The following is a 26,771-nucleotide window of genomic DNA, read 5'->3' on the forward strand; positions in this document are numbered from 1 at the left end:
ACAGAGAGACAGAGAGACAGAGAGAGACAGGGAGAGACAGAGACAGAGGGGGGAGAGAGAGACAGAGAGAAAACAACTATGCTCTCCTCAGATCAATTTAAAGATGCGTCTTTCCCATCTCCCCCAGAAGCAGGTCTCTGGCATCTCCCACATAAGAGCCTCCATCATAGGTGATTGGGGCATGTCCCAAAAGCCCCCCGCCAGCAGGGTATGGAGAGGACTACTCTGAAGGAGCCAATGCCTTGTCATCCTTCGATGGGTCCTTCACTCCCTGGCAGCCCTCCTCTGGATGGGATGCCCTCCTTTCTTCAATGTCTGTCTTAATACGCAGTGCCCAGAACTGAACACAATACAGTAGGTGAGATCAGATCAGGACAGAGGATAGAGGGGCTCTCACTTGTTTCTTCCAGAACTTGATGTCCTTCAATGTTGCTTTTTTTCCCACTGCTGTTTCACACTGTTGACCCAGATTAAAGTTGCAATCCTAAAACCCCCAAATTGTTTTCATACCAGCTGTAGTCTAGCTATGTGTCTCCCCATCTTGCTCTCATGAAGCTGCTTTTGTAAACCTAAGTTTGCCATGACATGTCCCTACTATAGTCCAGCTTCTTAGATTTAGCTCAATATTCCAGGCTATCTTAAGCTTTTTGAATCCTGACATCGGTTCCAGCTTTGTGTCATCTGGAAATTTGACAAGCATGCAATGGGTGGCTTTTTTTATCTGAGTCACTGATTTAAAAAAAAAATGGTTAACAGCACAAAGCCAAGCATAGATTCCTGAGGCACTCCACTGGAGACCTCCTTCTAAAGTGACAGATGCCAAGTCTGGGGCTTTCAGATAAAGGAAAGGGAAAGTGTGCCTGGGTTGTCAGAAGGCTGCCTCTTCTCTAAGAGAGGGAAGGAATCTACAGGCAGGATCAGGATTACGTAAAACCATAGAATGGTGCAGCTGGGAGTCTGAAACTACGCCCCTTTAGGCTTGGCTGTTTCTCCAGGTCCACACCCACCTACAGAAAACCTGTTGAGAAAACCTCATTGTCCTGCAAGACGCCATCAGTCTTGGGACTCCACCTCATCACACTCTGTCCCTCGGACTGGAATGGGGTGCCACAGCATTCCTTATGCCTCACCCAGTTGCCCTTACTTGGAGACTTCCCTGACTTCCACCGCACTCCTTCATCAGGTACTTCCCATGGCTCCTCTCCTCCCCTACCCTGCCTCTTTCAGCTTCCTTGTGCGGTCTTATCTTCCGCTAGTAGATTATAAACTCCTGGAGGGTAGGGACTCTCTTTTTTTTTTTGTAGCTTTATCCTCAGTGCTTAGCACTGTGCCTGGCACATAGTAGGAGTTTAATCAATATTTATTGCCCATCTGACTAAGGGTACAATTATCTAGCCCACCCCTCCCCTGCTTTTTAATAAAAATAGCATGAGGCTTTGTCCAGTACTTTGCAGATCATGGCATCTACAGCATTACCCTGATACTGCAGATGCTGCCTTTGGCTACTGGTGCTCTACCTACACTATTGCTCTGCTCAGAGATCCTCAGGGGCTCCTCATTTCCCTGTGGAGGAACTGACACCTCAGGCTATTCTGGCTGCCAAGTTCTATGGCTTCACACAACCATCCGTGTTCAGACATCATTAAGATTACTCTCTCAAAGAAACCCTCCTGACTGTCAAAAGTGCTTCTGCTTCCCTCACTTATCTGAAAGGCCCACAGGTCTCTGCAGCCATCCCTCCACCTGTCCCCACGGTGCCTCCCTCAGGTACAGGAGGTAAGTCAGGGCTCTGGGTTGCACCCTGCAAGTCCAGAAGCAGAAAAGCGAAATGGCTTGCCCTGGGGCCGCACAGAAAGTCCAAGAAAACCCAGGCTTAGGAGCCAGCCTCACCAAGGACCAATTCCAAGAGCTGAGTGATTTCCTACGTCCTCTATTTCCCAAGAGTGACTGATGGCAGACGCTCCATGAAGATCTGTGAGCACATAGAGAAATGGGAGTGGGGAGGCTGGCACTCTCCTCTTGGCATGGTAAAAAAAAAAAATAAGATCATAAAAGTGATTTCTGCAAAATTCTTCAGTGCAGGCTGTGTTCGGCAGCGAGGAGGGGGACGACCAGCTGTCTGTCTTTTTGGGTTACTGGAGAAATGGAGGAGTTAATACAAAGTTTCCACTCTGCAGCATGAAGGACACTGTGGTCAAGCATTCAAAGTTGGCTGTTCCAGATCATCCAAAGAGATGGACACGCCAGCTGCTTCATGAACTGACATCACCCATGCTACCACACAATGGCCAAGTACGTCTTCCAGGGCCTGGGCTGGGCGGGGACTGGGGGGGAGATGGGGCAGTGCTAGCTAGAAGTGTGGCCAGGAAGGGTCTCCATGACCTAACTGTTAGGCAGGGAACATCTGGAGGGCAGGGTTCAGTTCCCTGAACCATATTCTAGGAACAACTTTGATAATCTGGAGAGTGCTGGGGGGAGCACCCAGAATGGTGATAGGACCAGAGACCACAGCCTGTGGTTGAAGGAATTAACGCTGAAGAAGAGAAGGTTTTGGGGGGTCCTTTGGAGGACTGGAGGAGATAGCCAGAGACAGTTCTTCTTAGAAGAGCTTGAGTATAAGGTAGAAAACTTGGTCAGAGCCCAGTTGTTAGAACCAGGGACCAAGGTCAGAGGAGAGAACGGAGATAAGGCTCAGTCAATGCTGAGACCTCCAAGTTATGGATCTGGGTGGGTGGGTGGGTGTCCTATTTCTAATGCCTGGAAGTCCTAGGGCCCCTTCAACATGGTAAAAGAAGGGAAAGGGGTAAGTAGCATCCACTGAGGAGGTCAGAGAGAAAAGCTAGTTATTACCAATACATGGAGCTGCCATCTTGGTGGGCCCAAGACCACTTGAATCAGGGCCCTGCTCCCACTACTTGGTGCATACTCCATCTTCTCTTTCAGAATCTAGAGACAGATACCAATGGCAACCTTCTTACAGCTTGCTTGGATGTCCCAGGATAACTTACGTTTTATTGGGAAAAGCATTATTATTATGAGAGACAACAATATCTCAATTGTTTGGCTATAGTATTCATTCATTCCTTTGATAAACTCTTTTGGTGATTATTTTAATTCAGTTATTTTAAAATGATCGTCGGTCCTCCAAAACATGAGATTCAGCTTAAAAACCTGGTTTCAAATCCTGGCTCTGGCACTTTCTCCCTGTGTGACCTCCCTCTCCAGGCTTTCTTTTCCTCCTCTACGAGATGAGAGGATTGAGGTGGGCAACCCTCAGGCCTCTTGCACCTCTCGACCCCACACCCCTGTGATCCTATTGGACCTTCCAGTCTGGGTGAGTCCCATGATTTCCAGTGAGCATGAAACCATAAACCATGGCTCCTTCTCCTTCTCCTCTCAGGGCCTTGATGACACAAGCCCTTCAAGTCAGTGCTGGAGAGCTTCTTAGAGGTCGGTCAACCTCATTATATAAATCATGGGATCATAAGGTAGTAAAATCACAAATCTGGAACTGGGAGGAGCCTCAGAAGCCACTTTATCCAATCCCTCCATTTTACATATAAGGAAACTGAGGCCCAGAGAGGTTAGCAAGAAGACTCGCAGATTTAGAGCTAGGAGGGATCCTAAAAATCATCTCATTTGACATATTATAGATTCATAGAACAAGAACGGCAAAGGGGGGTCTCCACAGGCCATCTGGCCCAACCCCTCCTCTATTTTACAGATGAGGAAACTGAGGTTTAGGCTGATAAATTTGGAGCTAGAAGCAGCCTTAGACATCATCTGGTTCAACTTCCTTATTTTACAGATAAGGAACCTGAGGCTTATGTAGGTTCAGTGACTTGTCCCGGGTCGCAGAAGCAGGATTGGAATCCAGTTCCTCTGAGTCCCCATTGGGGCACTTTCAAGGCCTCAGATTTCTCAGCCTCCAGAGGAAGCTGCACCTGCTGAGCCAGACCCAGGGTTTTCTTCTGGTGTTTGGTGTCGGTCAGATTAAGCAAGAGATAGGCAGCACAGCTGTGCCCACTTGACACTGCCTGGATGCCCCCAGGTGTCGCCCCCCCAGATGTTGCCCCTGATGTAGCCACCCAGATATTGCCCCCCAGATAGCACCCCCAGATATCATCCCCAGATATTGCCCCTAGATGTCACCCCCAGATGTCATCCCCAGATATCACTCCTCAGATATCGCCCCCCCAGATGTCGCCCCCAGATATCACTCCTCAGATATTGCCCCCCAGATGTCACCCCCAGATACTGCCGGGAGGAGGAACAGCAGGGGCTCAGTGAGAAGCCAGAGGCTCTTCACATTCCAGCGGCCACTTAGGCATTTCACTTGCTCTGTTTCATTGCACCAGCGAAATGCCTTCCCAGGCCCTCCCCATTTTACGCGGATTAGACCAAAATTGGAGTCGGGATGGGCTTTAATTGTCGCCTTTGTTTAGGGAGATTGTTGGCAAAGGAGGCCAAGAAAAAGGAAACATGTTCCCAAGGACAGGCCCCACAGATGGAGAGAGAGGAGACAGCTGCCTCAGGCCAGAGCCATGAGGGAAGGAGCCGGGTCCAGCATCAGGCCTGCTTCCCCGGGGGCTTGTGTTACCAAAGGGCTTTTGTCTGAAGGCCAGAGGCCCACCCAGGCCTGGAGCTCAGGGCCCGGTGGGGAAGAGACTCTGGTCCCTGCTCCCTCACTCCGCTGAAGGCCTGAGCCGGTATCCGGACATGGACAGGCTGGCCTGTGTGCAGATGGCCCTAGGCAGAATGGCCGGGGGCTGGCTGGGTGCCCTAGAACCTTTCGGCCAGAGGCACCTTGGAGATGACCTTGGAGAGAATCCAGAGCCTCAGAGGACTGAACACATGTCTCAACAAAGCCTTGGCTAGGAGATCTCCAGGGCCGAGGAGTCCTCACCTCCCAGACAGCTCCTCACTACTAGGCAGCATTACCTGTGCTAAGGCCCGATCTGCTTCCTGGCAACGGCCCTCTCCTCCTGTCTGTGCCCCACCTTTGCTTTCTGGGGCCAAGCGGGACAAGGGTGATTGATCCCTCTCCCAAGGGCTTGACGGCCCCTCAAATGCTTGAAGACCACTGTCTTAAACACCCCCGCCCCAAGTCTTCTCTTCTCCAGGACAAACATCTCCTTTTCCTCCCAGTGAACCACACAGAACACGAGCTCAAGGCTCAATTCCAGCCCTCTCCTGCTCTTCTCCCCTGGATGCCTTTATCTCATCAACATCCTTCCCAAATGGGGGCACCCTGGACCCGACACAAGATGGCCAGGGTCCCCAGCTGGAGAAGAGCCGGGGCCCCTCTCCCTCTTCAGAGCTATTCCAAGCCAGGAAGGGCACTCACCGTTAGACTATGAACTCCTTGGGAGCAGACTGTCTTCTGCCTTTCTTCAGGTCCTCAGCTCTTAGCACGGTGCCTGGCACATAGAAGGTGCTTAATAAATGCTCACTGATTTACCATCTCAACTAACCACCATGCCTCTCCAGCCACAGTGTGAACTGATGGGTGACTGTGGGTGCAAGAGACAACTCCCAACTGCTAGAAAAGCTTCAGGAAGACCTAATGGTGTGATTTCAGGCATTGTACAGCTCAATGGTATCTCTGTAGGAGGAAGAATTTCCCAGGGGCCCTCCAGCACCCCCTATCTTCTGGAAGCACTTGGGTTTTGTGTTGTTACCACACTTTCATTCGGCCAAATACAACCAGAATCAGAACCACCAAATCCCAAAGGTTCCAGGCCAAACCAGTGTTGACCCAAGATTCTCTTCTGAAACATTGCTCACAAATGGTCCTCCAGTCTCTGTTTGGAGACCCCCCCCCCACTAACTCCAATTTTGCTTTGGGGCAGCTGGAATCATTAGGCAATTGTCTCAACATTCAGACTAACTTGCCCTCTGTGCCCCCTCCCCTTCCCACCCCTGCTGCTCCTGGTTGTACCCTGTGGGGCCCAGAAAAGCAAAGCTCATCCCCTTCCACCACCACCTACCCAGGGCTTCTCATCTCTTTTGGAAGACAGCCCTTTTCTTTTCTCCAGGCTAAACACCCCCCAGTCCCTTCAACAGAGCCTCACATAGCATGTGCTCCCACCATTGTGTTCATTCCCTCCTTTGGTATATTCTTCCTGAAAGATGGTGCCCCAAAGCAAGCAGGCGCACCAGATGTGGCGCTGCTACGTCTTTAGTCAATTCAGCCTGATTCAATTTAACAATCTTTATTAATTTCCTATTATGAGCCAGGTGCCTGGGACATAAAAAGGAAATAAATTCTCCCTTCAAGTAGCTTACATTCTACTGGCAGGAACTGACAGCCACAGAGATAAGTACACACAAAGTAATTTGCAGGAAAGTGTACCAGCTGGGGAGGAAGGTGCCAATCAGGAAAGGTCTCCTGTGGGAGATGGCACCTGAATTCAGTCCTGAGGGAGCTAGGGATTTGCAGAGGCAAAGGGAAAATGGCAGAGCACTCCAGGCATGGACATGGCTTGGTCACCACATCATAACTGAGACACACTGAGCTTGCTCTCCATGAAAATTCCCAGTTTTCTGTGGAACTGTAGCTATGCCCTTCTGCCGTCTTGTACTTGGGAAGTTGACTTTTGGAACCAAGGTGTAAGACTTTTCATTGATTCCCCTGCGCATTTCATCTTATTGCATTCACCCCAATGCTCTAGTCTGTCAGATCTCTTTGAGTCATGACCATCATCCAGGGTGCTTGCTCTCCTCCGAGTTTTGCACCATCCACAACCCACCATCTATGTCTTCATCCAAGCCACTGGTAAAAAGCATGTAACTGGCTCAGAGTCGTGCACAGATATTTGGGGCACTATTGGAGACCTCTAAGTTGGTGTGTGATTCTTAATGACCACCCTTCCGGTTCAGCCATCCTCTCACGGCTGAATGTCTCTAACTACGCTAATGTCCAGCCCCCCATCTCTGCATTTTTGCTACAAGAAGAGCACGAGAGATTTTATCAAATACCTCATTAAAATCTGGGCAAGCCCCATCAGGGTCTTCTTCTCATTTATCCATTAGTGACCTGTTGAGAAAAGGGAAATGAGGTGTGGCCAGCATGCCCTGTCCTTGCTGAGCCTGGGCTGGCTCTTTATTGCCCCCCCCCACCTTCTTCCTAAAGGTTTCCTCATGCTCTCCTTAATAATACGTCCCTTTAAAAAAATATCAGGGCATGTTTCATGTGTGTTATCCCTAAGTGATGCTTTGCCCAGTCAGCTTTCAGGGTCTTCACCTTGAATGTCTCCCCACCTACTCCAAAGCTGGTTAACTTCAGGGCTTCCAGAGACGAAAGGGTAAGTGTCCTGACAAAGCTCACTCCTTCACAGCCCAAATGGCCTGTCCTGACCATACTAGTAGGATAGAGGAATTAATAAAGGGGGGGGGGCTTATGAAGGAAAATTGGAGCTAAAAATCTCCTCTTTCCAGTGTCACTGACAGGTGGTCCTCTAGTCTCTGCTTAAACACTTTTAGTGATGGGGAGCTCACTCTCTCACAAAGCAGCCCACTGAATTGTTCAAGGGCTGATTGTAAGAAACCCCTTTCTCATGTTGACTCAAAGTCGGCCTCCTCATTACTTCTTCACAAACGGTCCAAGCTCTACCTCAGGGCTTCAGATACCTGAAGACAGCGATGGGGGTAGGGGGGGATAGAAGGGGAAGAGAAGCTCAGCCTGGCTAGAGTCAGACTGGGCGACGCCTGGCCCCCAGCTCCATGTCTCTGACCTCTCAGTCACCGAGAGCCAATGTTTGCAGTGACAAGTTGGGGGCAGCATCCACAGAGCTGGTGGCTGGGCCAGCCAGGCCACTGGTCACTCATGTTGCCGCTGATCTGTTGACAGAAGAGAGAAAAAACACTGCCTAGAAATGACACTGGTAAATACTGTAGAGAATACTGGGGGGAGGAGGAGAGTTGGGAAGCTGCTCTCTTACCCCGCCCCCCCCGCCACTGCCCCCAGCATCAGCCTGGACCGTTTGTAGCTAGAGCAAAGTCACTGTGACGTTGAAGAGTCAGCTCACTCCAAGGATACCTTGACATGGAATGGACCTGGGGAAAGGAAGGTTATCTTCGAATATATCACCACTCCTCCTCTCTCTGTACTAATCTTTTATTTATTTAGCTTACTTTTCACTTACATGGTGTTTCTGGACTCAAAATGGAAGGATCTGGATTCCAGTCCTGACTAATTGTATGACCTTGGCCAGTCACTTCCCTTCCTTAATCACAAATTTTATAAGATTTAGGTCAGGAAGGGACCTCAGAGGCTCCTAGTCCAAGCTCATCATTTTATAGATGGGGAAACTGAGGCCCAGAGAGGAAAAGTGACTTTACCCAAGGACGCATGTCAGAACCCAGATTTGAAGCCGGGTCCTCTGACTCCCAACCCAGCACTCAGTCTACCACGCTATCTTGAGTAGATAGGTTTCCTCATCTGTGAAGGGGAGCTTATGATGGTTCTGCCTCCTCACAGGACTGTTCTGAAGACACCATTTGGTGGATTTCTCTTATATGACTTCATCTTCTCTTTGCCATACTCCCTGCAGTAGGAGGGAGAAGGAGGCAGCCCAGAGAGGTCACCCAGACACTTAGGAGCTCAGCCAAGATCAGAACCCAGGTCTGCTGGTCCAAAGTACTGAGTCCCATTGTCCCAGCTGAGCTAGACAAGAAAAGCCCAATTCCCAAGTGCCTTCTCTTCCTAAGCTCAGTAGAGGCTCCCTGGAAGTGGCCCCAGCTCGGCGCGGTGGGTGTTGTTAGGGCTTTTTTTTTTTCTTCAGTAAATACTACCTGAATCCAGGGGCCCTGTGTTATCTCCTCACCCACCTCTAAAACGTGGCCTTTTCTGAGGAGAAACGCTAGGTCAGGAAGCAAAAGAAGAATATTGACTCTCTGTGACCCAAGAATCCAGGGAAGGGACTTAGGCGACAAGCAAAAGACAGGAGAAGTGGAGAAAAAGATGTGACTCATCAAAATTGCCTCTTCATTGTGAAATGGAATGGAATTTGAGGGGGGAGGGAGTGTCAGAGAGAGGAAAATCAGTCCCATGAAATGAGAGCATGCCAATGAACAAGAAGAAGGCGTCCTGGCTCCCACAAGCTTCCTGGAGGTAGGCTTTTGAAGGGACAGCAGAGCACTAGCCTCAGTTTCCTCATCTGTAAAATGGGGTAATATTTATACTGGTTTTTCCCAGATTGCAGACAGATTGTTTGGAAGGCATTGAGCACATATCACAGGCTGGAGAATTGCAGAATGTAAGGGGCTTGTGTGTTGTGTTTTTTGGTTTTGCATTCCCATTGCCTAGGACTGTGCCTGACTGCATAGCAGGTACTTAATAAATGCATTTTGTTATGGAGATACGCACAGAGAGGACAGAAAAAAGACGTCAGCAAATACAGCTAAAACCGGAGCAGTATCAAAGCTCCAGGACTGTGCTGAAGCCTTCATTAGAAGACGTTCTTCCCAAGGTGTCGCTTAGTATCTCTGCATCCCCCCGAGTCTCGAGCAGCACCTGGCTCACTGGCAATATTTAGTAAATGCTTGTTAGTGTATAATAAACAGAACATAACATAATGTAACATAATATACAATGGACTATTACGGAATATGATATTTTGATATATGAAACAACATGTAACACCATAATCATATGGTAATAACTAATAATAAAAAGAATTAACATTTATATCACTCTTTGTCAAATGTTTTACATGTGTTATCTCATTTGGGCCTTATAACAACCCTGAGAAATAAGTTCTATTGTTATCCCCACTCTACAAATGAGAAAACTGAGACAGACAGAGGTTAAATGACTTGCCCTGGATCCCACAGCTTATAAGTGTCTGAGGCTGGATTTGAACTCAGGTCTTCCTGATTTCAGGAACACCGTGTCACTCCAATAGTTCTTTCTAAATGTTCTCCCTTTATTAGTTGGTTCTACTGCATGGCAGAGTATGGAGAGTCCTAGGTTTGGAGTCAGGAGACATGAGTTCTGTCTCTGAGAATGATTAGCTGTGTGCCCCTTAGACTGGTCATTTGCTCTCTCTCAGTCTCAGTTTCCTCCTCAGCAAAATGGGAAGATTATCCTAGCCTCAAAGGGGAGTTAGTAGGATCATAAAACAGAGTTAGAGCAAGAAGTGACCTCTGACATCATCCAGTCCCATTCTCTCATTTTACAGATGAGTAAACTGGGGCCCTGAGACGTGAGGCTCAGATATGTAAGGAAAAGGTCTTATAAGGTTTTATAGCAATTTCAGTTTTTATTTATTGCCCAGGAACCATCTCAGGGATTCTGTGTAGGAAGGAGCTTGAGGGAAAAACCCAATCACACCCTCAGATTCCACGTATCCACTCACCCAAATGGGTGAGCACATATATACATGCACACGCAGAGACACACACAGACACACGCATACACCTTTCTCTCCTCTTTTACAAACTGAAAAGTCTGTCATAAAGAAAACAGAAACACGTCACATTAAGCCTAGACCACTTTCACCAAGGAGTGCATGTGTGTGTGTGTATATGCTCTGTCCTAAGTGCATGTGTACACACTTGTATAATTCTGAGTGTGGCAATGTATATGCAAGTGGGTGTGTATGGGTATGAGCTTATTCAACTAACTAAAACCAGTGAAAACTATGTCCTTGACTACCTGGGAAAGGTTGGGTCTCTGCTCATCCCGCCAATGGGTGCGTTTCGGTTATGACTGGGAGAACTCAGAAAGCACTCAATGGCTGAGATTGTGACTAAACAAAGTACCTCACCACAATTAATCAGAACTCACAATTCTAGAGCTCGGTTAAGGTTGGCCAAGCACTGCTCAGATTATATCTTATTTGATCCTCATGACAACCCAGTGAGGTAGGGGCCATTATTATCTCCACTTTACAAATGAGGAAACTGAGGCTGAGAAGGTTCAACTGATTTGTCCAAGGTCACACAGGTGACCTGAGGTCATTCATTTTCTGAGGAAGGGATCAGACTTGGATCTTCCTGACTCCACAGCCAAAGTTCTGTTTCCTAAATTATCTGGTTTTGAGGTTCATTGACCCAGGGTCATCTGCAGGGGGATGGAGGAGGTGAACTCTCAGGATCCCCTCCTGACCTACAGTTATTTATGAGTTAACACTGATTCTCCTCCTGAGGAGGTTCTTGGGGGTCCATACTTGGTGACACTGGAGACTCCCCTTCCCGCTCTGGCAACCCCTCCTTCACCCCTCCCAGCCAGTCCTGAGCAGGGGGTGTAGCTAGGGACTAAAGCCGGCAGGGAAACTCCATGTGAGCACCAAAGCACATAGTTGAGGTTTCTCTGTTGGGCTTTTTAAAATTTCTTCTTTTCCCTTTCCCCTCCTTTTTCCCAACCCCCAAAGCCATGCTGATGGCTCCCAAGCCTTTGGAGTTCACCCCAGCAATCATACCAGCTTTCATCCATGAAAACCATGGAATTGGGAACGAATCACTTGGCCAGGCTCTTGCCTGGCGCCGGTTCTGGAGGCCTTACCAGCGTTCCCAGTGGGCTCCCTAGGGGCTCCCGAGGGCTTCCATTACCACCAGAGAGCTGGGTATTTTGGGTGATGTCCCCTGAATGAAAACAGGGAAGGAATGCAAAAGGGAAGGGCTCCCTGAGGTTTGGGTGTGGTGTCTGGTTGGGGGCACTGAGAGAAGAGGGACGGGGAGAAGGAGAAAGAAGAGAAAGAAAGCTGAGTGGGGCAGGGACACTGTCCCCCCCCTTGCCAAAGGCAAGGAGCAGGGGTGCCCCTTGGGGAAGTCCCTGAGAAGCAGGGAAGCCAACATCAGGGAGAGGGGAGGGAAATAACTTGACTATCGACGATCAGTCCAGTTGGGTTGTCACTGGAACAGCGAGCAGCCTGGAGCATTTTCACCATGAGAAAACTCCAATGTGGTTCCAATCAGCCAGGCTCTCCCCATCTGGGAAGCAAGCTTTAACCCCTGTTTTCTCTAGTTCTGACACTGCCACTCACTCACTGTGTGACCTTGGGCAAGACCCCTTCTCCTTCCCTGGGCCTCAGTTTCCTCACTTGTCAAATGAAGTGGGACCAGATAGCATTGAAGCTTGCTTCTGTCTTCTATGAGTCTGTGGTACCTTGCAAAGAACTCTGGCTCTAGATTCAAAGACCTTGGATTCAAATCTTATCTCTGCTCCTTGGAATCTGTATGACCTTGGGCAACCTCTCTGGGCCTCAGTTTCCTTATTTGTAAGATGAGTAGCGATGAACTAGACCTCTGAGATGTCTTCCAGTTCTAAATCTATGATCACATGGTGATGGAATAAGTCAACAGCCTTCCCTTTTCTCATCCATTCAGTTAGATAAACAAGTGTGAAAGATGGCCCTTCAGGGGCAGAAGCTCTTACAATAGCTCAGAGAGGAGCTGGGGGCCACAGTGAGGGTGATGGCTGCAAGTGACAATGAAGAGAACACATGCGAGGCCCTGTGCTAGGTACTGGAGACACAAAGACATAAATGAAAAAGTATCCCTGCCCTCAGGAAGTTTACACTCTATTGAGAGATAAAATATATAACTAGATAATACAAGGGAATTGGAGAAGGGATATAACAGTAAGGAGTGGGGAGGGGGCATCAGGAAAGGCTTCACGTAGAAGGTGGCTTATGCTTAGAAGGAAGCTGGGCATGCCAAGAGGCAGAGGTATATGCAAAGGCATGCAGGCAAGAAGTGAAACATCATGTACAGGGAAGGCCTTTCTCTTCCTTTCTTCAAAGCACCCTTTTTCTACTCCTCTGATTAGTGGCAGAGCAAACAAGGAAGAAGCTTCTCTGTTAGTGCTAGGGTAGACGTCATTTGGGTCCCTTTCCCAAGTCATCATGGTGTGCTCCCTTGTCCTTCTCTTGGAAATCTATGCACCAGCTAGGCCATGGTGAGAGGAAGCCTTTGCCTCTCATTCCAAGGCAGGCCTTTCAGAGAACTCTCTATTTAGCCCTTTGGTGACTAGCCAGCTGAAGAGGCTGAGCTGGACAACCTCCAGTCCCTATCAATGCCACTCCTTTATCAGCTCTTGGGTGGATTCTGGCTCCAGAGAGCGGGAGCTTGGGCCTGAAGATCACACCCAAGTCTACATGAGGCTTCTGAAGAGGCCAATGTGGGACGGGGGGAGGAGGAACTCCTCCAGCTAACCCTGGATGCCAGTTACATGCTGCCGAGTGGGCTGACCAAGTGGTGTGGGCACTGGCATTGTTCAGATGGATGGGACACAGCGCCAAAAGAAACCGGTTAATTAACCAACTTGGAGGGAAATGAGAAGACAATTACTATGTTGTCTGACCTGTCATGAGCTATAACAATGTTTACTTACCCAGGAATTGCTGCTAGAAATATGCAGCACATGGGTCCAAAGGGCGATGAATAATTTTCATTGTAATTTACAGGCCAATCAAAGAGCCTTTGGAAGCAGCCCTCCGCTCATGGAGCTCTTCATAGCCCCCTGCATGACTTCCCAGTAATTAGTGCGTAATTGACCTCAGTTACAAATGAGGAACAGTTGGTTCCAAGATGTGAGAAATTCGGGTGAGAATCAGGGGTGAAGAGAGTTTGATAATACCTACACTCCAGGATGGACAAAGCCTTGTTCATGAACGTCTGGAAAACATTGAGGACAGAACATGGGAGCCATTACTCTAGGATATAACAGGGGTTTTGTTTTGTTCATTTACGATGCATCTCTCATGTTCTCCATGGAGATGTCAGGCCAGAAAGTCCCCTTTGGGAACTGAGTTTCCCAGCTTTGGAGACCACAGCTAAGGCCAGCAGTGAGGTCATGGCCAGCTGGCCTCTATATTCTGTGCCCAGAGGCCCACAGAAGGACATGGGGCACTAGAAGCTTAGTGAAGGGTAGAGAAAGACATTCTGGGCACAGGGACCAGTGTGATTTGAAGCTCTCTGGCTGGGGAAAGCTGTTGCTGCTATTTTCTGGACCTTTATTTTTCCCTGGCTGGTCTGGAACTGCTTTGACCCCAGAGATATTTTCATAGAAAGACCATGTGGTGTGTCCTAGAAAGACAGAGGGAGAAAAGAAAAGAAGGAAGGAAGGAAAGAAGGAAGGAAAGAAGGAAGGAAGGAAGGAAGGAAAGGAAGGAAGGAAGGAAGGAAGGAAGGAAGGAAGGAAGGAAGGAAGGGAGGGAGGGAGGGAGGGAGGAGGGAAGGAAGCAAGCATTTATTAAGCACCTGCTGTGTGCCAGGCATGTGCTAAGCACTGTCCAAATATTATCTCATTTGATCCTCACAACAACCCGGGAGATGGGGACAGTCATTATCTCAATTTTATAGTTGAGGAAGCGTGGCAAACAGAGGTTAAGTGACTTACCCCAGATTAAATAGCTATTAAGTGCCTGAGATTGGATTTGAACTTGAGTGTTCTTGACTCCAGGCCCAGCTCTAAGCCACTAGTGAAGCTGTGCCTGCTGAAGAGTCCTAGGTCCAGACTTTGGTTATGCCATGGATTATCTAGTGACCTCAGGGAAGACCCTTAACTTCTGGAATCTTGGTTTCCTTATCTGCAAAAGGAGCATAACAACAGTAAGAAGAGTATATCAGATGCTTACTACTAGCTAGGCCCTAGAGATGTAAAGGCAACGAGGTGGAATAGTATTGGGCTGGACTTTGTGAAGACCTGAGTTCAAATCCTGCCTCATCCTCTTGCTAGCTGAGTGACCCTGACCATGTCACTTGACTTCTGTTTGTTTTGGTTTCCTCATTTGTAAAATGGGGACAATTACAGCACCTACCTTCCAGAGTAGTTGTGAGGATCTGATGAGAGAACACAGGTGAAATGCTTTGCAGACCTTAAGTGCCATGTGGAGGCTATCAGCAGCAGCAGCAGCAGCAGCAGCAGCAATATAATAATAATGAAAATAGCCCCTGCTTTCAAGGGGCATGCATCCTAATGGAGTGAATACTAATAAATGCCATTTCTATGGCAGTTTCAAGTTTGCTGAGCACCTTGCCCAAGCCTCAGCTTGTTTGAACTTGCCAACTACCATGAAACAGAAGCATTACAGGTATGACCAGATGAGCTCATGAGGGTGAAGAAGGCCTTGAAGGGCTAGGTAATATCAGCTAATCTCTTCCTCCTCCTCCTCGTCATCATCACCATTGTCATCACCATCATCATCATCACCATCGTCATCATCACCATCAGCAGCAGCAGCATTATCTCCATTGGCAGAGGAGGACACTGAAGCCCCCATTATTTCCCACCCAAAGAGGGGAAGCATATGACCAGAATCATGCAGTCCATCCTGGCATCCACATGTAAGTCCACGTCTCTCCTGTTCACTAACTAACCTCAGCTGCTTCTCACTCTGACTCCTTCCCTCACTGCTTTGTGGTGAGAAAATGTTTTGCAAACCATCAAGCCCCAGAGAAGTGTGAGCCTTTATTATTTTGGGAAATGTATTATTATGGGAAAAACTTCTTTGGCCAATGTGGGCGGTCCCCAGGAAACTGCCCCAAACTCCTGACCTGAATGAGGTCATTGTGGAAGGGTCCTAGGCAGGAGCATACAGGCTCACAGTCCCAGGATGTGGGTGCAGTGACCACCCAAGCAGCCACAGCTTGGATTTCGGGCCCCTAACAACCAAGCCCTAAGTTTAGGGCTGGCCAGTAGCCCCCTATTTTACTGAAAGTTCTCCCAGAACAGATGAGACCATTTACAGAACATTACGGAGCTTCATAATATATCATGTTTACCCACAATCCCCAGCTTAACTAAACCCTTTAAACTTCTATTAGGTAGCTCAGCTAGAGAAGGCCTAATGGTCACTCAGCTGGTTCTGGTTTGCAAAAGGAACTGGTGAGCAAGCTAGAGTCTTAGCCAGAAAGACAGGCCTCCCCCATTTGCTTCCATAGGTATAGATGTCACCCAAATAACCTCTGCATAGAAGGGGCTAGAAACAGAGCCCAAGGAGGCAGGTTTGAATCCTGACTCTACCACTGATTATTTCCACCACCTTAGATGAGTAACTTCCTCTCTCCGGACCTCAGTTTCCTCATGTGTAAAATAAAGTGTTGGACAAGATGGCCACTAATGCCATTTCCATTTCCAGCTCTAGAGTCCATGAGAGTGTGCATTTCTGCTTTGATGGACACAAAACAAGTTCTGACATACATACACATCCATGTGTATGTATCTATACTCACACATAGATCGATATATACAAATGCTCCCTCTCTGGGTCTTAATTTCCTCATCTGTAAAACAAGAGCGTACACACACACACACACACACACACACACATACACACACACAATTTTGCTTAGATGGAGGAGGAGGGCTAAGAATTCTACCGAAGCCACCAAATCTGGGTTGGAATGTCGAGTAGTAACTATGGCCTCCAAGCAAAGGCCAACCATAGCATCTGAATGCTTTCTTCACCTGTCGCCACACATCCTTCCAGGTATTGCCTTAAATATAATAATAATGTAATAACAATGATAACTGCGATGTCACTGGTTCTCTTCGGGAATGAAAAATGAATGACATCCGTAAGGCCAGAGGTCACTCTTCTCCAGTTCCTAGAGATCGCTCCATCCTGTACCACCATGATTCCTACCACGCCCATGGACAGAGGCAAGCTGTCTTCTCCCTGCCCTGTCGCCGTATGGACCACAGTCAGCAGTGGCTACCTCTTCCTTGTTCGATACAGTAAGCTAAGCCCCTGAAGGCCCCGGGCTGCACTTTCACAGAAACAGTCCCAGCATCACTTTCCCACAGGCCATCGAATGCTGATATTTTTAGCCATTTGAGGCCAATCTATGTACAGTATGTTAAGAATAGCATCCAGTGCAGTGGGAAAATACACAATTTCTATTCCAGGGCAGAGAAGAGGATAACTTGCTGATGGTGCACCCCAATCAAATATGTTGCTGCCTGAATTGAAGGAGGATAAATCTTATAAACTGTTTACAGAAAGGACTGGGGGAGACAATGACATATTATTGTCTCCTTTGTGGACTGAGGACTGTTGGCTTGGAAAATCATAAAATCCGCTTTGCCGTGTTTATGGGACACTTCCTGGCCAAGAGGCACAATAAGGAAGACAGACCGGGTCATCTTGATGAAAACCCAAACCACCTCCTCTTGCTTTCTCCACAGAAGAGGCCCCGACCGAATCTTCAACGGCAGCCCCCTCACTTCCTGCCCTTCCGGCCAATGGATAGAGGAGGAAGTGAGGAGAACGCACACCCCAGCACTGTCTCATACATCTGACAGTGCCCTGCAAAGAGGCCTGAATTCAGAATCACATAAAACTCAATGTAACAATTCTCAGTCACCTGCCATGTGCCAGGCACTGGGTCAGGTACCAGGGACCCAAAGGCAAAAACCAAAATTGCTCCCACCTTCAAGGAGTGTATCCTCTAGTAGTGAGATAAAAGTCCTAAAAGGAAGGAAATACAAGGTCTCACCAAAATAGAGACAAAACCATCTCAAGAGGGAGAGAGCTCCGATGAAACCTTAGACCATCAACTTTCCTCTCTGGGCCTCAGTGTCTTTGCTGTGACACACATGTGCATATAGACCTGTAAAGGCATTAGTATAGTGAGGAAATTTCTCCTGCCCATGTAAATCACAACAACTCTAGCATTCCCAGCCTCAGATTGCTGCCTGGGGCCCTGAGGTTATAAGGATGGTCACACAGCCAGTATGTGTGAGAGGCAGCATTAGAACCTTGGGCTTGGAGACTGAAGCAGGTTCTCTGTGTGCACCGTGCTGCCCCTCCAGGCTGGTGTCTTAGGCAGAGCAGTGGTTTTGAAGTAGGCATCCCGGATTTAAATTCTAGCTTGGCCACTTTCAGGAATTCCCTTCCTCTCTCTGGGCCTCAATTTCCTCATCTGTAAAGTGTGAGGATTGGATGGAATGATCCCAAGGTCCCATGACCCTCTGAAGGCTTGCACTGTGTACCTCCTGGGGTTGTTATGGGGAAAGGCCTTGGTGAATCAAAATGGAAACGTGCCTTAAGAATATCAATAAGCAGCTGCATGAGGTTGCCAAAGGTTCCAAAGTTGTGCTTTTTCTTCTCTTCCCCGCCCCCCGCCCCGGGAAGGCATTTGCAGAATAAGCTGGAATGTATCAGCCTTCCCCCCTGGAGCTCCTCTCATTGATTGACCTGCCTTTTCTGGGGCAAAACTTGCCACACTCTCTTTCTATCCAGCTAGAAAAAACTAACCCCAGCTTTTATAGTGGCCATTTCACCAATCCCAAGCATTTCATTCTCTCTGAAACAAACTTCTCTACATTGATTGTCCCCCAGAGGGAGAATCAAGGAAAATCTTTACTAGGAATATGGCGGCGTTTGCGCTGATGGGCTGTGGGAGTGCAAGATTGACTGGCTGAATTAGCTGAATCAATATTTCTATCTATAATGAAATGAACTCATTAGCCAGAGGAAAGGCTAAATGAGGTATGAGAAAGGCCTCATCTGGAGACCAAAGGACTTCCCCTGCAGGCAAGGATACAAGCTGGTTGTTGTCCTTCATTCTCAGAGAAGACCAAAATGATAGTTAGGGTTGAGGTACAGTGTGTCGAACTGTGGCTGATCAGACAAACACAAGGTTGGAATATTCTACCACAGGTTGGGCACAGATAGTCCATGTGAACATTTGGGGTGGAGATGTTTCTCAATTTGTGCACCTCACCTTTCTTCTGAGTTATTGCAATTCTGCTTTGCTCATAGAGCACAGAGTCTTCTTTGATGAGAGCATGCCATACTGAGCAGGCCTGGGCCAGTGTCTCCCATGTCTCACAATCAATTCGAAAGTTCTTCAGAGAGACCTTGAGAGTGTCCTTGTATTGCTCTTTCTGACCTGCATGTGAACACTTGCCATGTGTGAGTTCTCCATAAAATAGTCTTTTAGGCAAATATATATTTGGCATTCCAACAGCCCATGAGAGCTGTGCTCTCTATTGTAGAGTTTGGATGCTTGGCAGTTTGGTTTGAGAAAGGACCTCAGTGTCCAGTTTCTTCTCCTGCCAGGTGATTTTCAGAATCTTCCTAAGAAAATTCAAATGGAAGCAATTCAGCTTCCTGGCATGGTGCTGGTAGACTGTCCAGGTTTCACAGGCCTACGATGATGAGGTCAGCACAATGGCTCTGTAGACCTTCAGCTTTGCTGGCAGTCTAATCCCTCTTCTCTCCCACACTTTCCTTTGGAGCCTCCCAGACACCGAGCTAGTTCTGGCAATGTGTGAGTCAACCTCAGTAACAATGTGTACAACCCTAGAAAGTACATTACCGAGGTAAGTGAATTTATCCACAGCATTCAATATTTCTCTATTTGTTATAACCAATAGTTCCACATATGGATGGTGCAATGCTGGCTGGTGATAAGCCTGTGTTTTCTTGGTGTTAATGGTCCAGGTTGAATTAGACTCAAAGGATCACAAGGTTTAGAGCTGGAAGAGATCTTAGAGTTCATCTAATCCAACTCTCTGATTGTACAGAAAATGAAACTGAGGCTTAGAAAGATTGACTTATTTGGGTTGTTGAACTGAAGCATCTAGTTGAATATAGTGGATAAAGCACTTTTCCTGAAGTCAGGAATACCTAAGCTTAAATCTAGTCTCGGATATCTTCCGTATGACCTAGAGCAAGTTGCTTATCCTCTATCTACCTACTTATTTATTTACTTTTCTGTAAAATGGAAAGAAAATAATAGTCCTGACCTATCTGGGTTATTGAGAAGATAATACGATATTGTTGTAAAGTGCTTTGCAAACTTTAAAGCACTAAGTATGTGTGTGTGTGAGAGAGAGAGAGACAGAGACAGAGACAGAGACAGAGAGACTGAGAGACAGAGAGAGATAACTGCTGTTCAACTATGGGTTGGACTGTGTAGCTTCTGATGTTGACCCTAAGAGCTTATTATTCTAAGATACTGAGTCTTTAAAAACAATAAAAACAACAACAACAAACCTTATTGAAAACCCTGACTCTGGGGTTAACAAACTCTCACAATCCAGTCCCCATCCATGGCTACCCCACTCACCTCCCCAAGCTCCCTACTACTGAGCTCCTCTCAAAATAACTCCTTCTGTTTGGGAAAAGAGACTTGCAATCTCATGCTGTGGATGAACAGACACATGTGACTATTGTCTCTTTCTGATTCTCTCTTCAATATAACCCTAACTTCAACAGCTTCTCCCATAGAGACTGTGTATATCATTACTAATTTTAATAAGAAATAGAAAATTGGAAGAAAGGTAATGTAACCATCTTTCTACAGTGAAATTTGGGGCAGTTAGGTGGCACAGTGGATAGAGCACCAGCCCTGAAGTCGGGAGGACCTGAGTTCAAATCCAGCCTCAGACCAAACACTTGACCCGCACTAGCTGTATGACCTCAGGCAAGTCACTTAACCCCGATTACCTCACTAAAAAAAAAAAAAAAGGAAAGGAAAGGAAAGGAAAATCAGGCATCCTAGAATTGCCTGAAAATTCCAGCCTTGCTGATTCCAGCCCAACACGAGGTAAGCTGCCAAAACCCTACAGCCTCCAATTGCCAACATAAGAGGCCCCAACACACAAAGCTAGTGACCAAGACCTAGGTTCCCAACACAAGAAGCTTGGGTCAGTACCCTCTGTTCCTCAGCAGGAGAACTCAATCTCTTTAAAGGCCAGGGAATAAAGAAACCATGAGTAAAAAGAAACGTACCATAGACTCATATTATGAGAAGAGTGGGAGATCAAGACAGAAATTCTGAAGAGGACAACATCGTCAACAAACTCACATCTGCAACATCAAAAGGGAATATGAACTGGTCTGAAGACCAAAAAGCCTTCTTAGAAGAGCTCAAGAAGGATTTTAGTAGTCTAATGAGAGAGGTAGAAGAGTCCTTAAAAAATACAATTGGCCAATTGCAAAAAAAGTACACTGAAGAAAACAAATCCCTTAAAAACAATTGGCCAATTGAAGAAGGAAGTACAAAAACTAACAGAAGAAAACAATCTGTTAAAAACTAGAATTGGACAAATGGAAACTAATGACTCTATGAGAGAGCAAGACTCAGTTAAACAGAAACAAAAAAAAAGAAAAAATGGATGAAAACATAAAATACCTTATCGGTAAAACAACCGACCTGGAAAATCGATCCAGGAGAGACAATTTAAAAATTATTGGACTGCCTGAAAATCATGATGAAAAAGAGCCTGGACAGTATCTTTCAGGAAATCATAAAGGAAAACTGCCCGAAGTCCTAGAACCAGAAGGTAAAATATAGAAAGAATACACCTCACCACCTGAAAGAGATCCCAAATTGACAAACCAAGGAATATAATAGCAAAATTCCAAAATTACCAGATGAAAGAGAAGGTGCTGCAAGCAGCCAGAAAGAAACAATTTAAATATCATGGAACCACAGTCAGGATTACACAGGACCTTGCAGCTTCTACATTAAAAGCCAGGGCATGGAACATGATATTCCATAAGGCAAAGGAGCTTGGATTGCAGCCAAGGATCAACTACCCTGCAAAAATGAGCATGATTTTTCAAGGGAGAGATGGATATTCAGAAATAGGGGACTTCCAAACCTTCCTCATAGAAAGACCAGAGCTCAACAAAAAATTTGATCTTCAAGTACAAGATTCAAGAAAGACATAAAAAGGTTAATGGGACAGAAAGATACAAAATGTTGTTAATAAGGGTGGACTGTTTACATCCCTACAAGGAAAGATGACACTTGCAACTCTTGAGAACTGTATTGTTATTACACCATGTTAAAGGAGTATACATAAAGGGGGTGATATTAGTTGACTTTGATGTAATGATAAAAAAAAATCTAATCAAGTGGGTTAAATGGATCCAAGTAAGTGATTAGTCTGATCTTAGAAAATGTACTGAGAAAGGAGGAGGCAGACAAGGGTAAATTACATTACAGGAAAAGACAGAAAATCCTATTACAGCAGAGGGAAAGAAGGGAGGGGGTGAGCATTGTTTGAACCTTGCTCTCATCAGATTTGGCTCAAGAAGGGAATAACATAATCAGTTAGGTATGGAAATCTAACTTGCCCTATGGGCAGTAGGAGGGAAAAGGGGAAAGAAAAGGGAGGGGGGATGGAAGGGAGGGAAGAAGAGGTTGGGGCAAAGGGGAATGGGGGGGAGGATAATAGAAGGGAGGAGAGACTGAAGAAGCAGCGGTCAAAAGCAAAGTACTGGTGAAAGGGAGAAGGGAGAGAGGAGAAAGAAAAGCATAAACAGGCAGGAAAAGGATGGAGAAAAAGACACAGATAGTAATCATAACTGTGAAAGTTGAATCGCTATCTTTTTTTTTCTCTTCTGTTGAGTTTTGTTTCCTCTTTCTGATGGTTCCTCCTATTGGTTTTAATTTTTACTTACAACTTCACTAATGTGAAAATATGTTTAATAGGAATGTAAATGTATAGCCTATATCAGATTGTGAGACATCTTGGGGAGGGTGGTGGGGAGGAAGGGGAAGAAAAATTTTAAACTCAAAAGCATATGGAAGTTATTGTTGATAAATCAAAATAAATTAATAAAATTTAAAAAAAAAGAAGAAGAAGTCTGGGGTAAAGAGCTGGATGGGAAGCCAAGCATGCTGTGATCTGATGTTTGTGGTCAGCTGGATAGAGTAGGAGAGTTGAGTTTATACTCAATGACTCCCCAAGCAAGACCATTCCACCCAATTCCAAAGCTGAGGGGATAAGGGACTGGAGCCATGGCAAGTTCTGTGTAAAGGTACTGTTTCAGGTGGGGAGGAGTGTATGACAAGATGGCCTCAGAGTCAAAGAGCTTGTAATTTCACCCCATTGTCTTCTCCAGCATTCTCCCCTCTAGCATGTCCCATATACACTGTAAGAGGGTAGATAAATAGTTACTATTTCCAATTGTTTCATGTATTCTAATCATGTACTTCTAATCTCCTCATGTAGATCCCATGATACAGAATGCGTGTCCCATCCTTCTCCTGTCTCTACTATGGTGCCCCACAAAGTGCTTTGTACATAGAAGACACTCAATAAATACTTATTGATGGATTGGATGGCAGGAAATGTTCCAAACCTCAGATGAAGGAAAATCCTGCCCCAAAAAGAGAGTTATCCAGTAATAACAGGGGCTGCCTCAGAAGGAAGTGACTCCACATCTCTGGAGGGTTCCAAACAAAGGTTGGATGATCATTCATCAGCTAGGTTAAGATTCTTGGTCAGGCACAGGTTGGACTTGAGGGCTCAGAGGTTCCATGATTCTGGGAGCTGACTCAGTGTCACTTTGTAATTTTCCCTTATCTCCATCACTCAGTCATTGAATCCTATGACACTTTCCAATGTGGGTTCAGGTTAACAGTCCCTCCAGACTGTTGAATGACCCAGGTCCCCCCCAAACTGCAAGGAAGCTGGGCTGGTGCCACATGATTACCCTGTCACTTTTCCCATCCCAGCTCTATAATTCAAGAGCCACACCAGAGTGGATGGTCCAGCAGACGGACCTGCACTGATGCAACATTGGGCTCTGAACAAAGTTAAGAGGAGAAACTCTTCTCCTATTTGCTGGTGGGGGCCATCCCTGCGTCCAGCTGGATTATCAGTGACCATCTGAATAAACAATCAGTGAAAACAGGAAGCCCTGGGACCAGATCTTTTGCCTTCCTTGGATTGTCATTTTCCCATTGTCGTTTTTCTCCATGACGCCATCCCAGGCGCCTTCACCGATGTTTCTCTCCTTCTTCATCCACGGCAGACCCCCCCATGAAAGCCAGGGCCCGGAACAAAAGGGGAGGGTGGGTGGGCCTCCCTCAGCAAGCTGGAAGACATACTCCTTTGGCACAATCCACAGCCCCCCCATGAAGTCCTGGGGAAGAAGGGGTGCTGTAAATTCAGCCGAGCCTTTCAGAGTGAAAATTACTCTTGCCAATGTTTGTTGAGTTAATCAGGCAATGATAACCAGCAAACAGCAGCAATCACACTCTCAGCATCTGCATGGTCCTTCACTGCTTCAGAAGCACTTCACATACCTTGTCTCATTTGGTCTTCTCAACAACCCTCTGCTCTATTATTGGAATTTTACAGATGAGTAAACTGAGGCTCAAGTGACTCACCCACAGTGACACAGCTAGGGACAAAAGCAGGATTTGAATTCAGATCTTCCTGACTCCAGGTCCAGAGCTCTATCCCCTCTACTACTCAGCTGCTTCTGCCATACATGCAGCACCTTAAAGGTTCCCAAAGTGCCCTGTGCACATCTGACCCTTTCTATGAGATCAGGGCACACCTCAGCTGGGCAAACATCCAGTAAGGGCAAACATATCCCCTCTGGGAGAGGCAGTAGAGCATAGTGACTAGAGAGGCAGCATTGGAGTCAGGGAGATCTGAGTTCTAGTCATGCATGGGACACACTGACTATGAGGCTATCAGTGGGTCACTTGCCTTTCCTGGACCTTGGCCTTGTCATCTCTAAAGTGAAAGGGTTGTACCAGATGGTCCCAAATGTTTAGCTCGAAATCAATCAATCAGCAACTACTATGTGCTAATCACTCTGGTAAGTCCTGGGGGTGCAAAGACCAAACTGAGACATTGCCTGCCCTCTAGGAACACGCATTCTATCAAGGGAGATAAGACATATATAAATAAAGAGATGTGAAATGATAACATTTTTTAAAAATACAGAATAAAATGGAGGGGTTTGCACTTGGTGGGGAAAGTCTTCATGCAGAAGGTACCACCTCAGTGGTTTGGAAGAAAAAATTGGATTGTAAGAAGTGGGAGGTGATGTGGGAGCACACTCCAGAGATGGAGGCGAGCAGGAGCAAAGGTTTGGAGATGGAGACAGCTTAGAGTGTGTTAGCAACAGTGAGAAAGACCATTTGGCTGGACCACCAAGCGCAAGAAGGAGAGTAAGATGCGATGAAGTGGGAAAAGCACATTCAGGGCAGGTTCTGAAGGGCTTAAATGCTAAACAGGACTCCCATCTGGTCCCAGTGGCAACAGGGAGCCATGGGAGGTTATTGAGTGGGGGAGTGACATGATCAGAGCTGTGTGGAGAATGCCTTGGAGCTTTAAAGCAGGGAGAATATTAGGAGACCTATAATAGTTCAGGAGAGAAAAGTGATAAGGGACTATTCCAGAACAGTGGTTGTGTGACTAGAGATAACAGAGAATGAATGGATGGATGGATGGATGGATGAATGGATGAATGATGGATGGATGGATTGATGAAAAGAGCACTTATTAAGTGCTTACTGTATGTCAAGCACTATGCTAAGCATTGCAGGTACAAGTACAAAAAGCAAGATGGCCCCTGCCTTCAAGGAGGTTCTTGTCCAATAGGGGAAGACCACAAAGAGAGGCAAGGTGGCCAGAGAGCAGCATCTCAAGGATAGTAAGTCAGTCATAGAGTCATTGATTGACACATCCTTTCAGAAATGTTATTGGCTTACTGTTCCTAGAACCGTGGGAACATATGTAGAAGGAGTGGAGCAGGTGGAAAGTGTCCATGTACAGTGGCCCGGCAAGGAGATGGCAGCTCTGGGAGCACCTAGACAGGGTGCTCATCAGCCAGCGAAAGTGCAGGCATCTCCTGTTGCAGAAGAAGAAATAACAAGATTTGGCAGCCAATTAACCATGTGGGATAAAGGAGAATGGAGAGTCAAGAATTATGCTCTGGTTGTAAAACTGGGTGTCTGATGCAGGTCTCACTATCTCCATCTTACAGGTGAAGGGGGCACAACCATTTCTATAGCACCTACTAGGATCCAGGCACTGTGCTAAGCACTTTTAACCAATACCTCATTTAATCCTCACAACTACACTGTGAGGTTCTGCTGTTAATTATCCCCATTTTATAGTTGTGGAAGCAGAGAAATTAAGTTACTTACTCATGGTCCAGGGATGGGGTTTGAACCCAGGTCTTCCTGACTGTTAACTCTTGGTTCTCATAGTATAAGGGTGGGGTTTATCCCCATCCTAATTAATGCACTCACAGAAGGTCCAGACACATGATTTAACTGGATCAATCTAAGTGGGCAAGTGAGCCCAGAGAGTGGCTGGAACAATACAAATGATAGCTAACACTTACAAAGCACCTTAGGGTTTGTAATGTGCTTTGCATAAATTATCTCTTTGATCCTTGTGACAACCCTGTGACACTGATATCATATTCCTTAATCATTCTCATTTTGCAGAGGAGAACTACCAGGTTAGAGAGGTCTTACACGGCGAGTCTCAGATGGGATTCATCCCCAGGTCTTCCTCTCTCCAGTGCTCCTCATTATATCATCATGCTTCCCATGAATGAATGAATGAGTCACAGCTTTTTAAGTGGCATTCATTCATCCATCCATCCATCCATCCATCCATCCATCCATCCATCCATCCATCCAATCTTCTTCATAGGGTCATATATCCAAACCTGGAAGAGAGCTCAGAGACAATTTAGTCCAAACCCTTCACTTACAGGCAAAGAATCTGAGGCCCAGAGAAGTTAACTGGCTTGTACCCAAAACCTAGCAAGCTCTCTGCTTACCACCCCCTCCAGCTCCTCCCACTGTTGCCATCACTCAGGTCATGCCATCTGACTCTGCCACCCAGTCCAAAGTCTTGCTATGGTCATCTACACCAGTCTTTCTTTCTTAAGGAGCTCAGTGCCCTAGCCTCATCCTCGGGTACCTCAATCTTCATTTTTCTATCCCTTCAAACTCTCTGGCTTCCTAGGTCATCACCTTTCCCAGCTCCCAAGACCTATTTATTTCCATTCCATCTCCACCACCCACAGCTTCTCCCA

General features: G+C 46.7%; 1 long non-coding RNA gene across 1 annotated transcript; it reads left to right on the forward strand.

The window, feature by feature from the left end:
- Positions 1–1,016: 1,016 nt before the first annotated feature.
- Positions 1,017–3,108, forward strand: LOC144455482 (uncharacterized). Its single transcript, XR_013484177.1, has 3 exons — positions 1,017–1,183; positions 2,078–2,292; positions 2,944–3,108. It is a non-coding gene; the product is annotated as an uncharacterized LOC144455482 (long non-coding RNA).
- Positions 3,109–26,771: the final 23,663 nt, after the last annotated feature.

The sequence above is a fragment of the Phascolarctos cinereus genome, unplaced genomic scaffold, assembly GCF_003287225.1.
Source record: "Phascolarctos cinereus isolate Bilbo 61053 unplaced genomic scaffold, phaCin_HiC Scaffold_9;HRSCAF=440, whole genome shotgun sequence".
Taxonomy (NCBI): Eukaryota; Metazoa; Chordata; class Mammalia; order Diprotodontia; family Phascolarctidae; genus Phascolarctos; species Phascolarctos cinereus.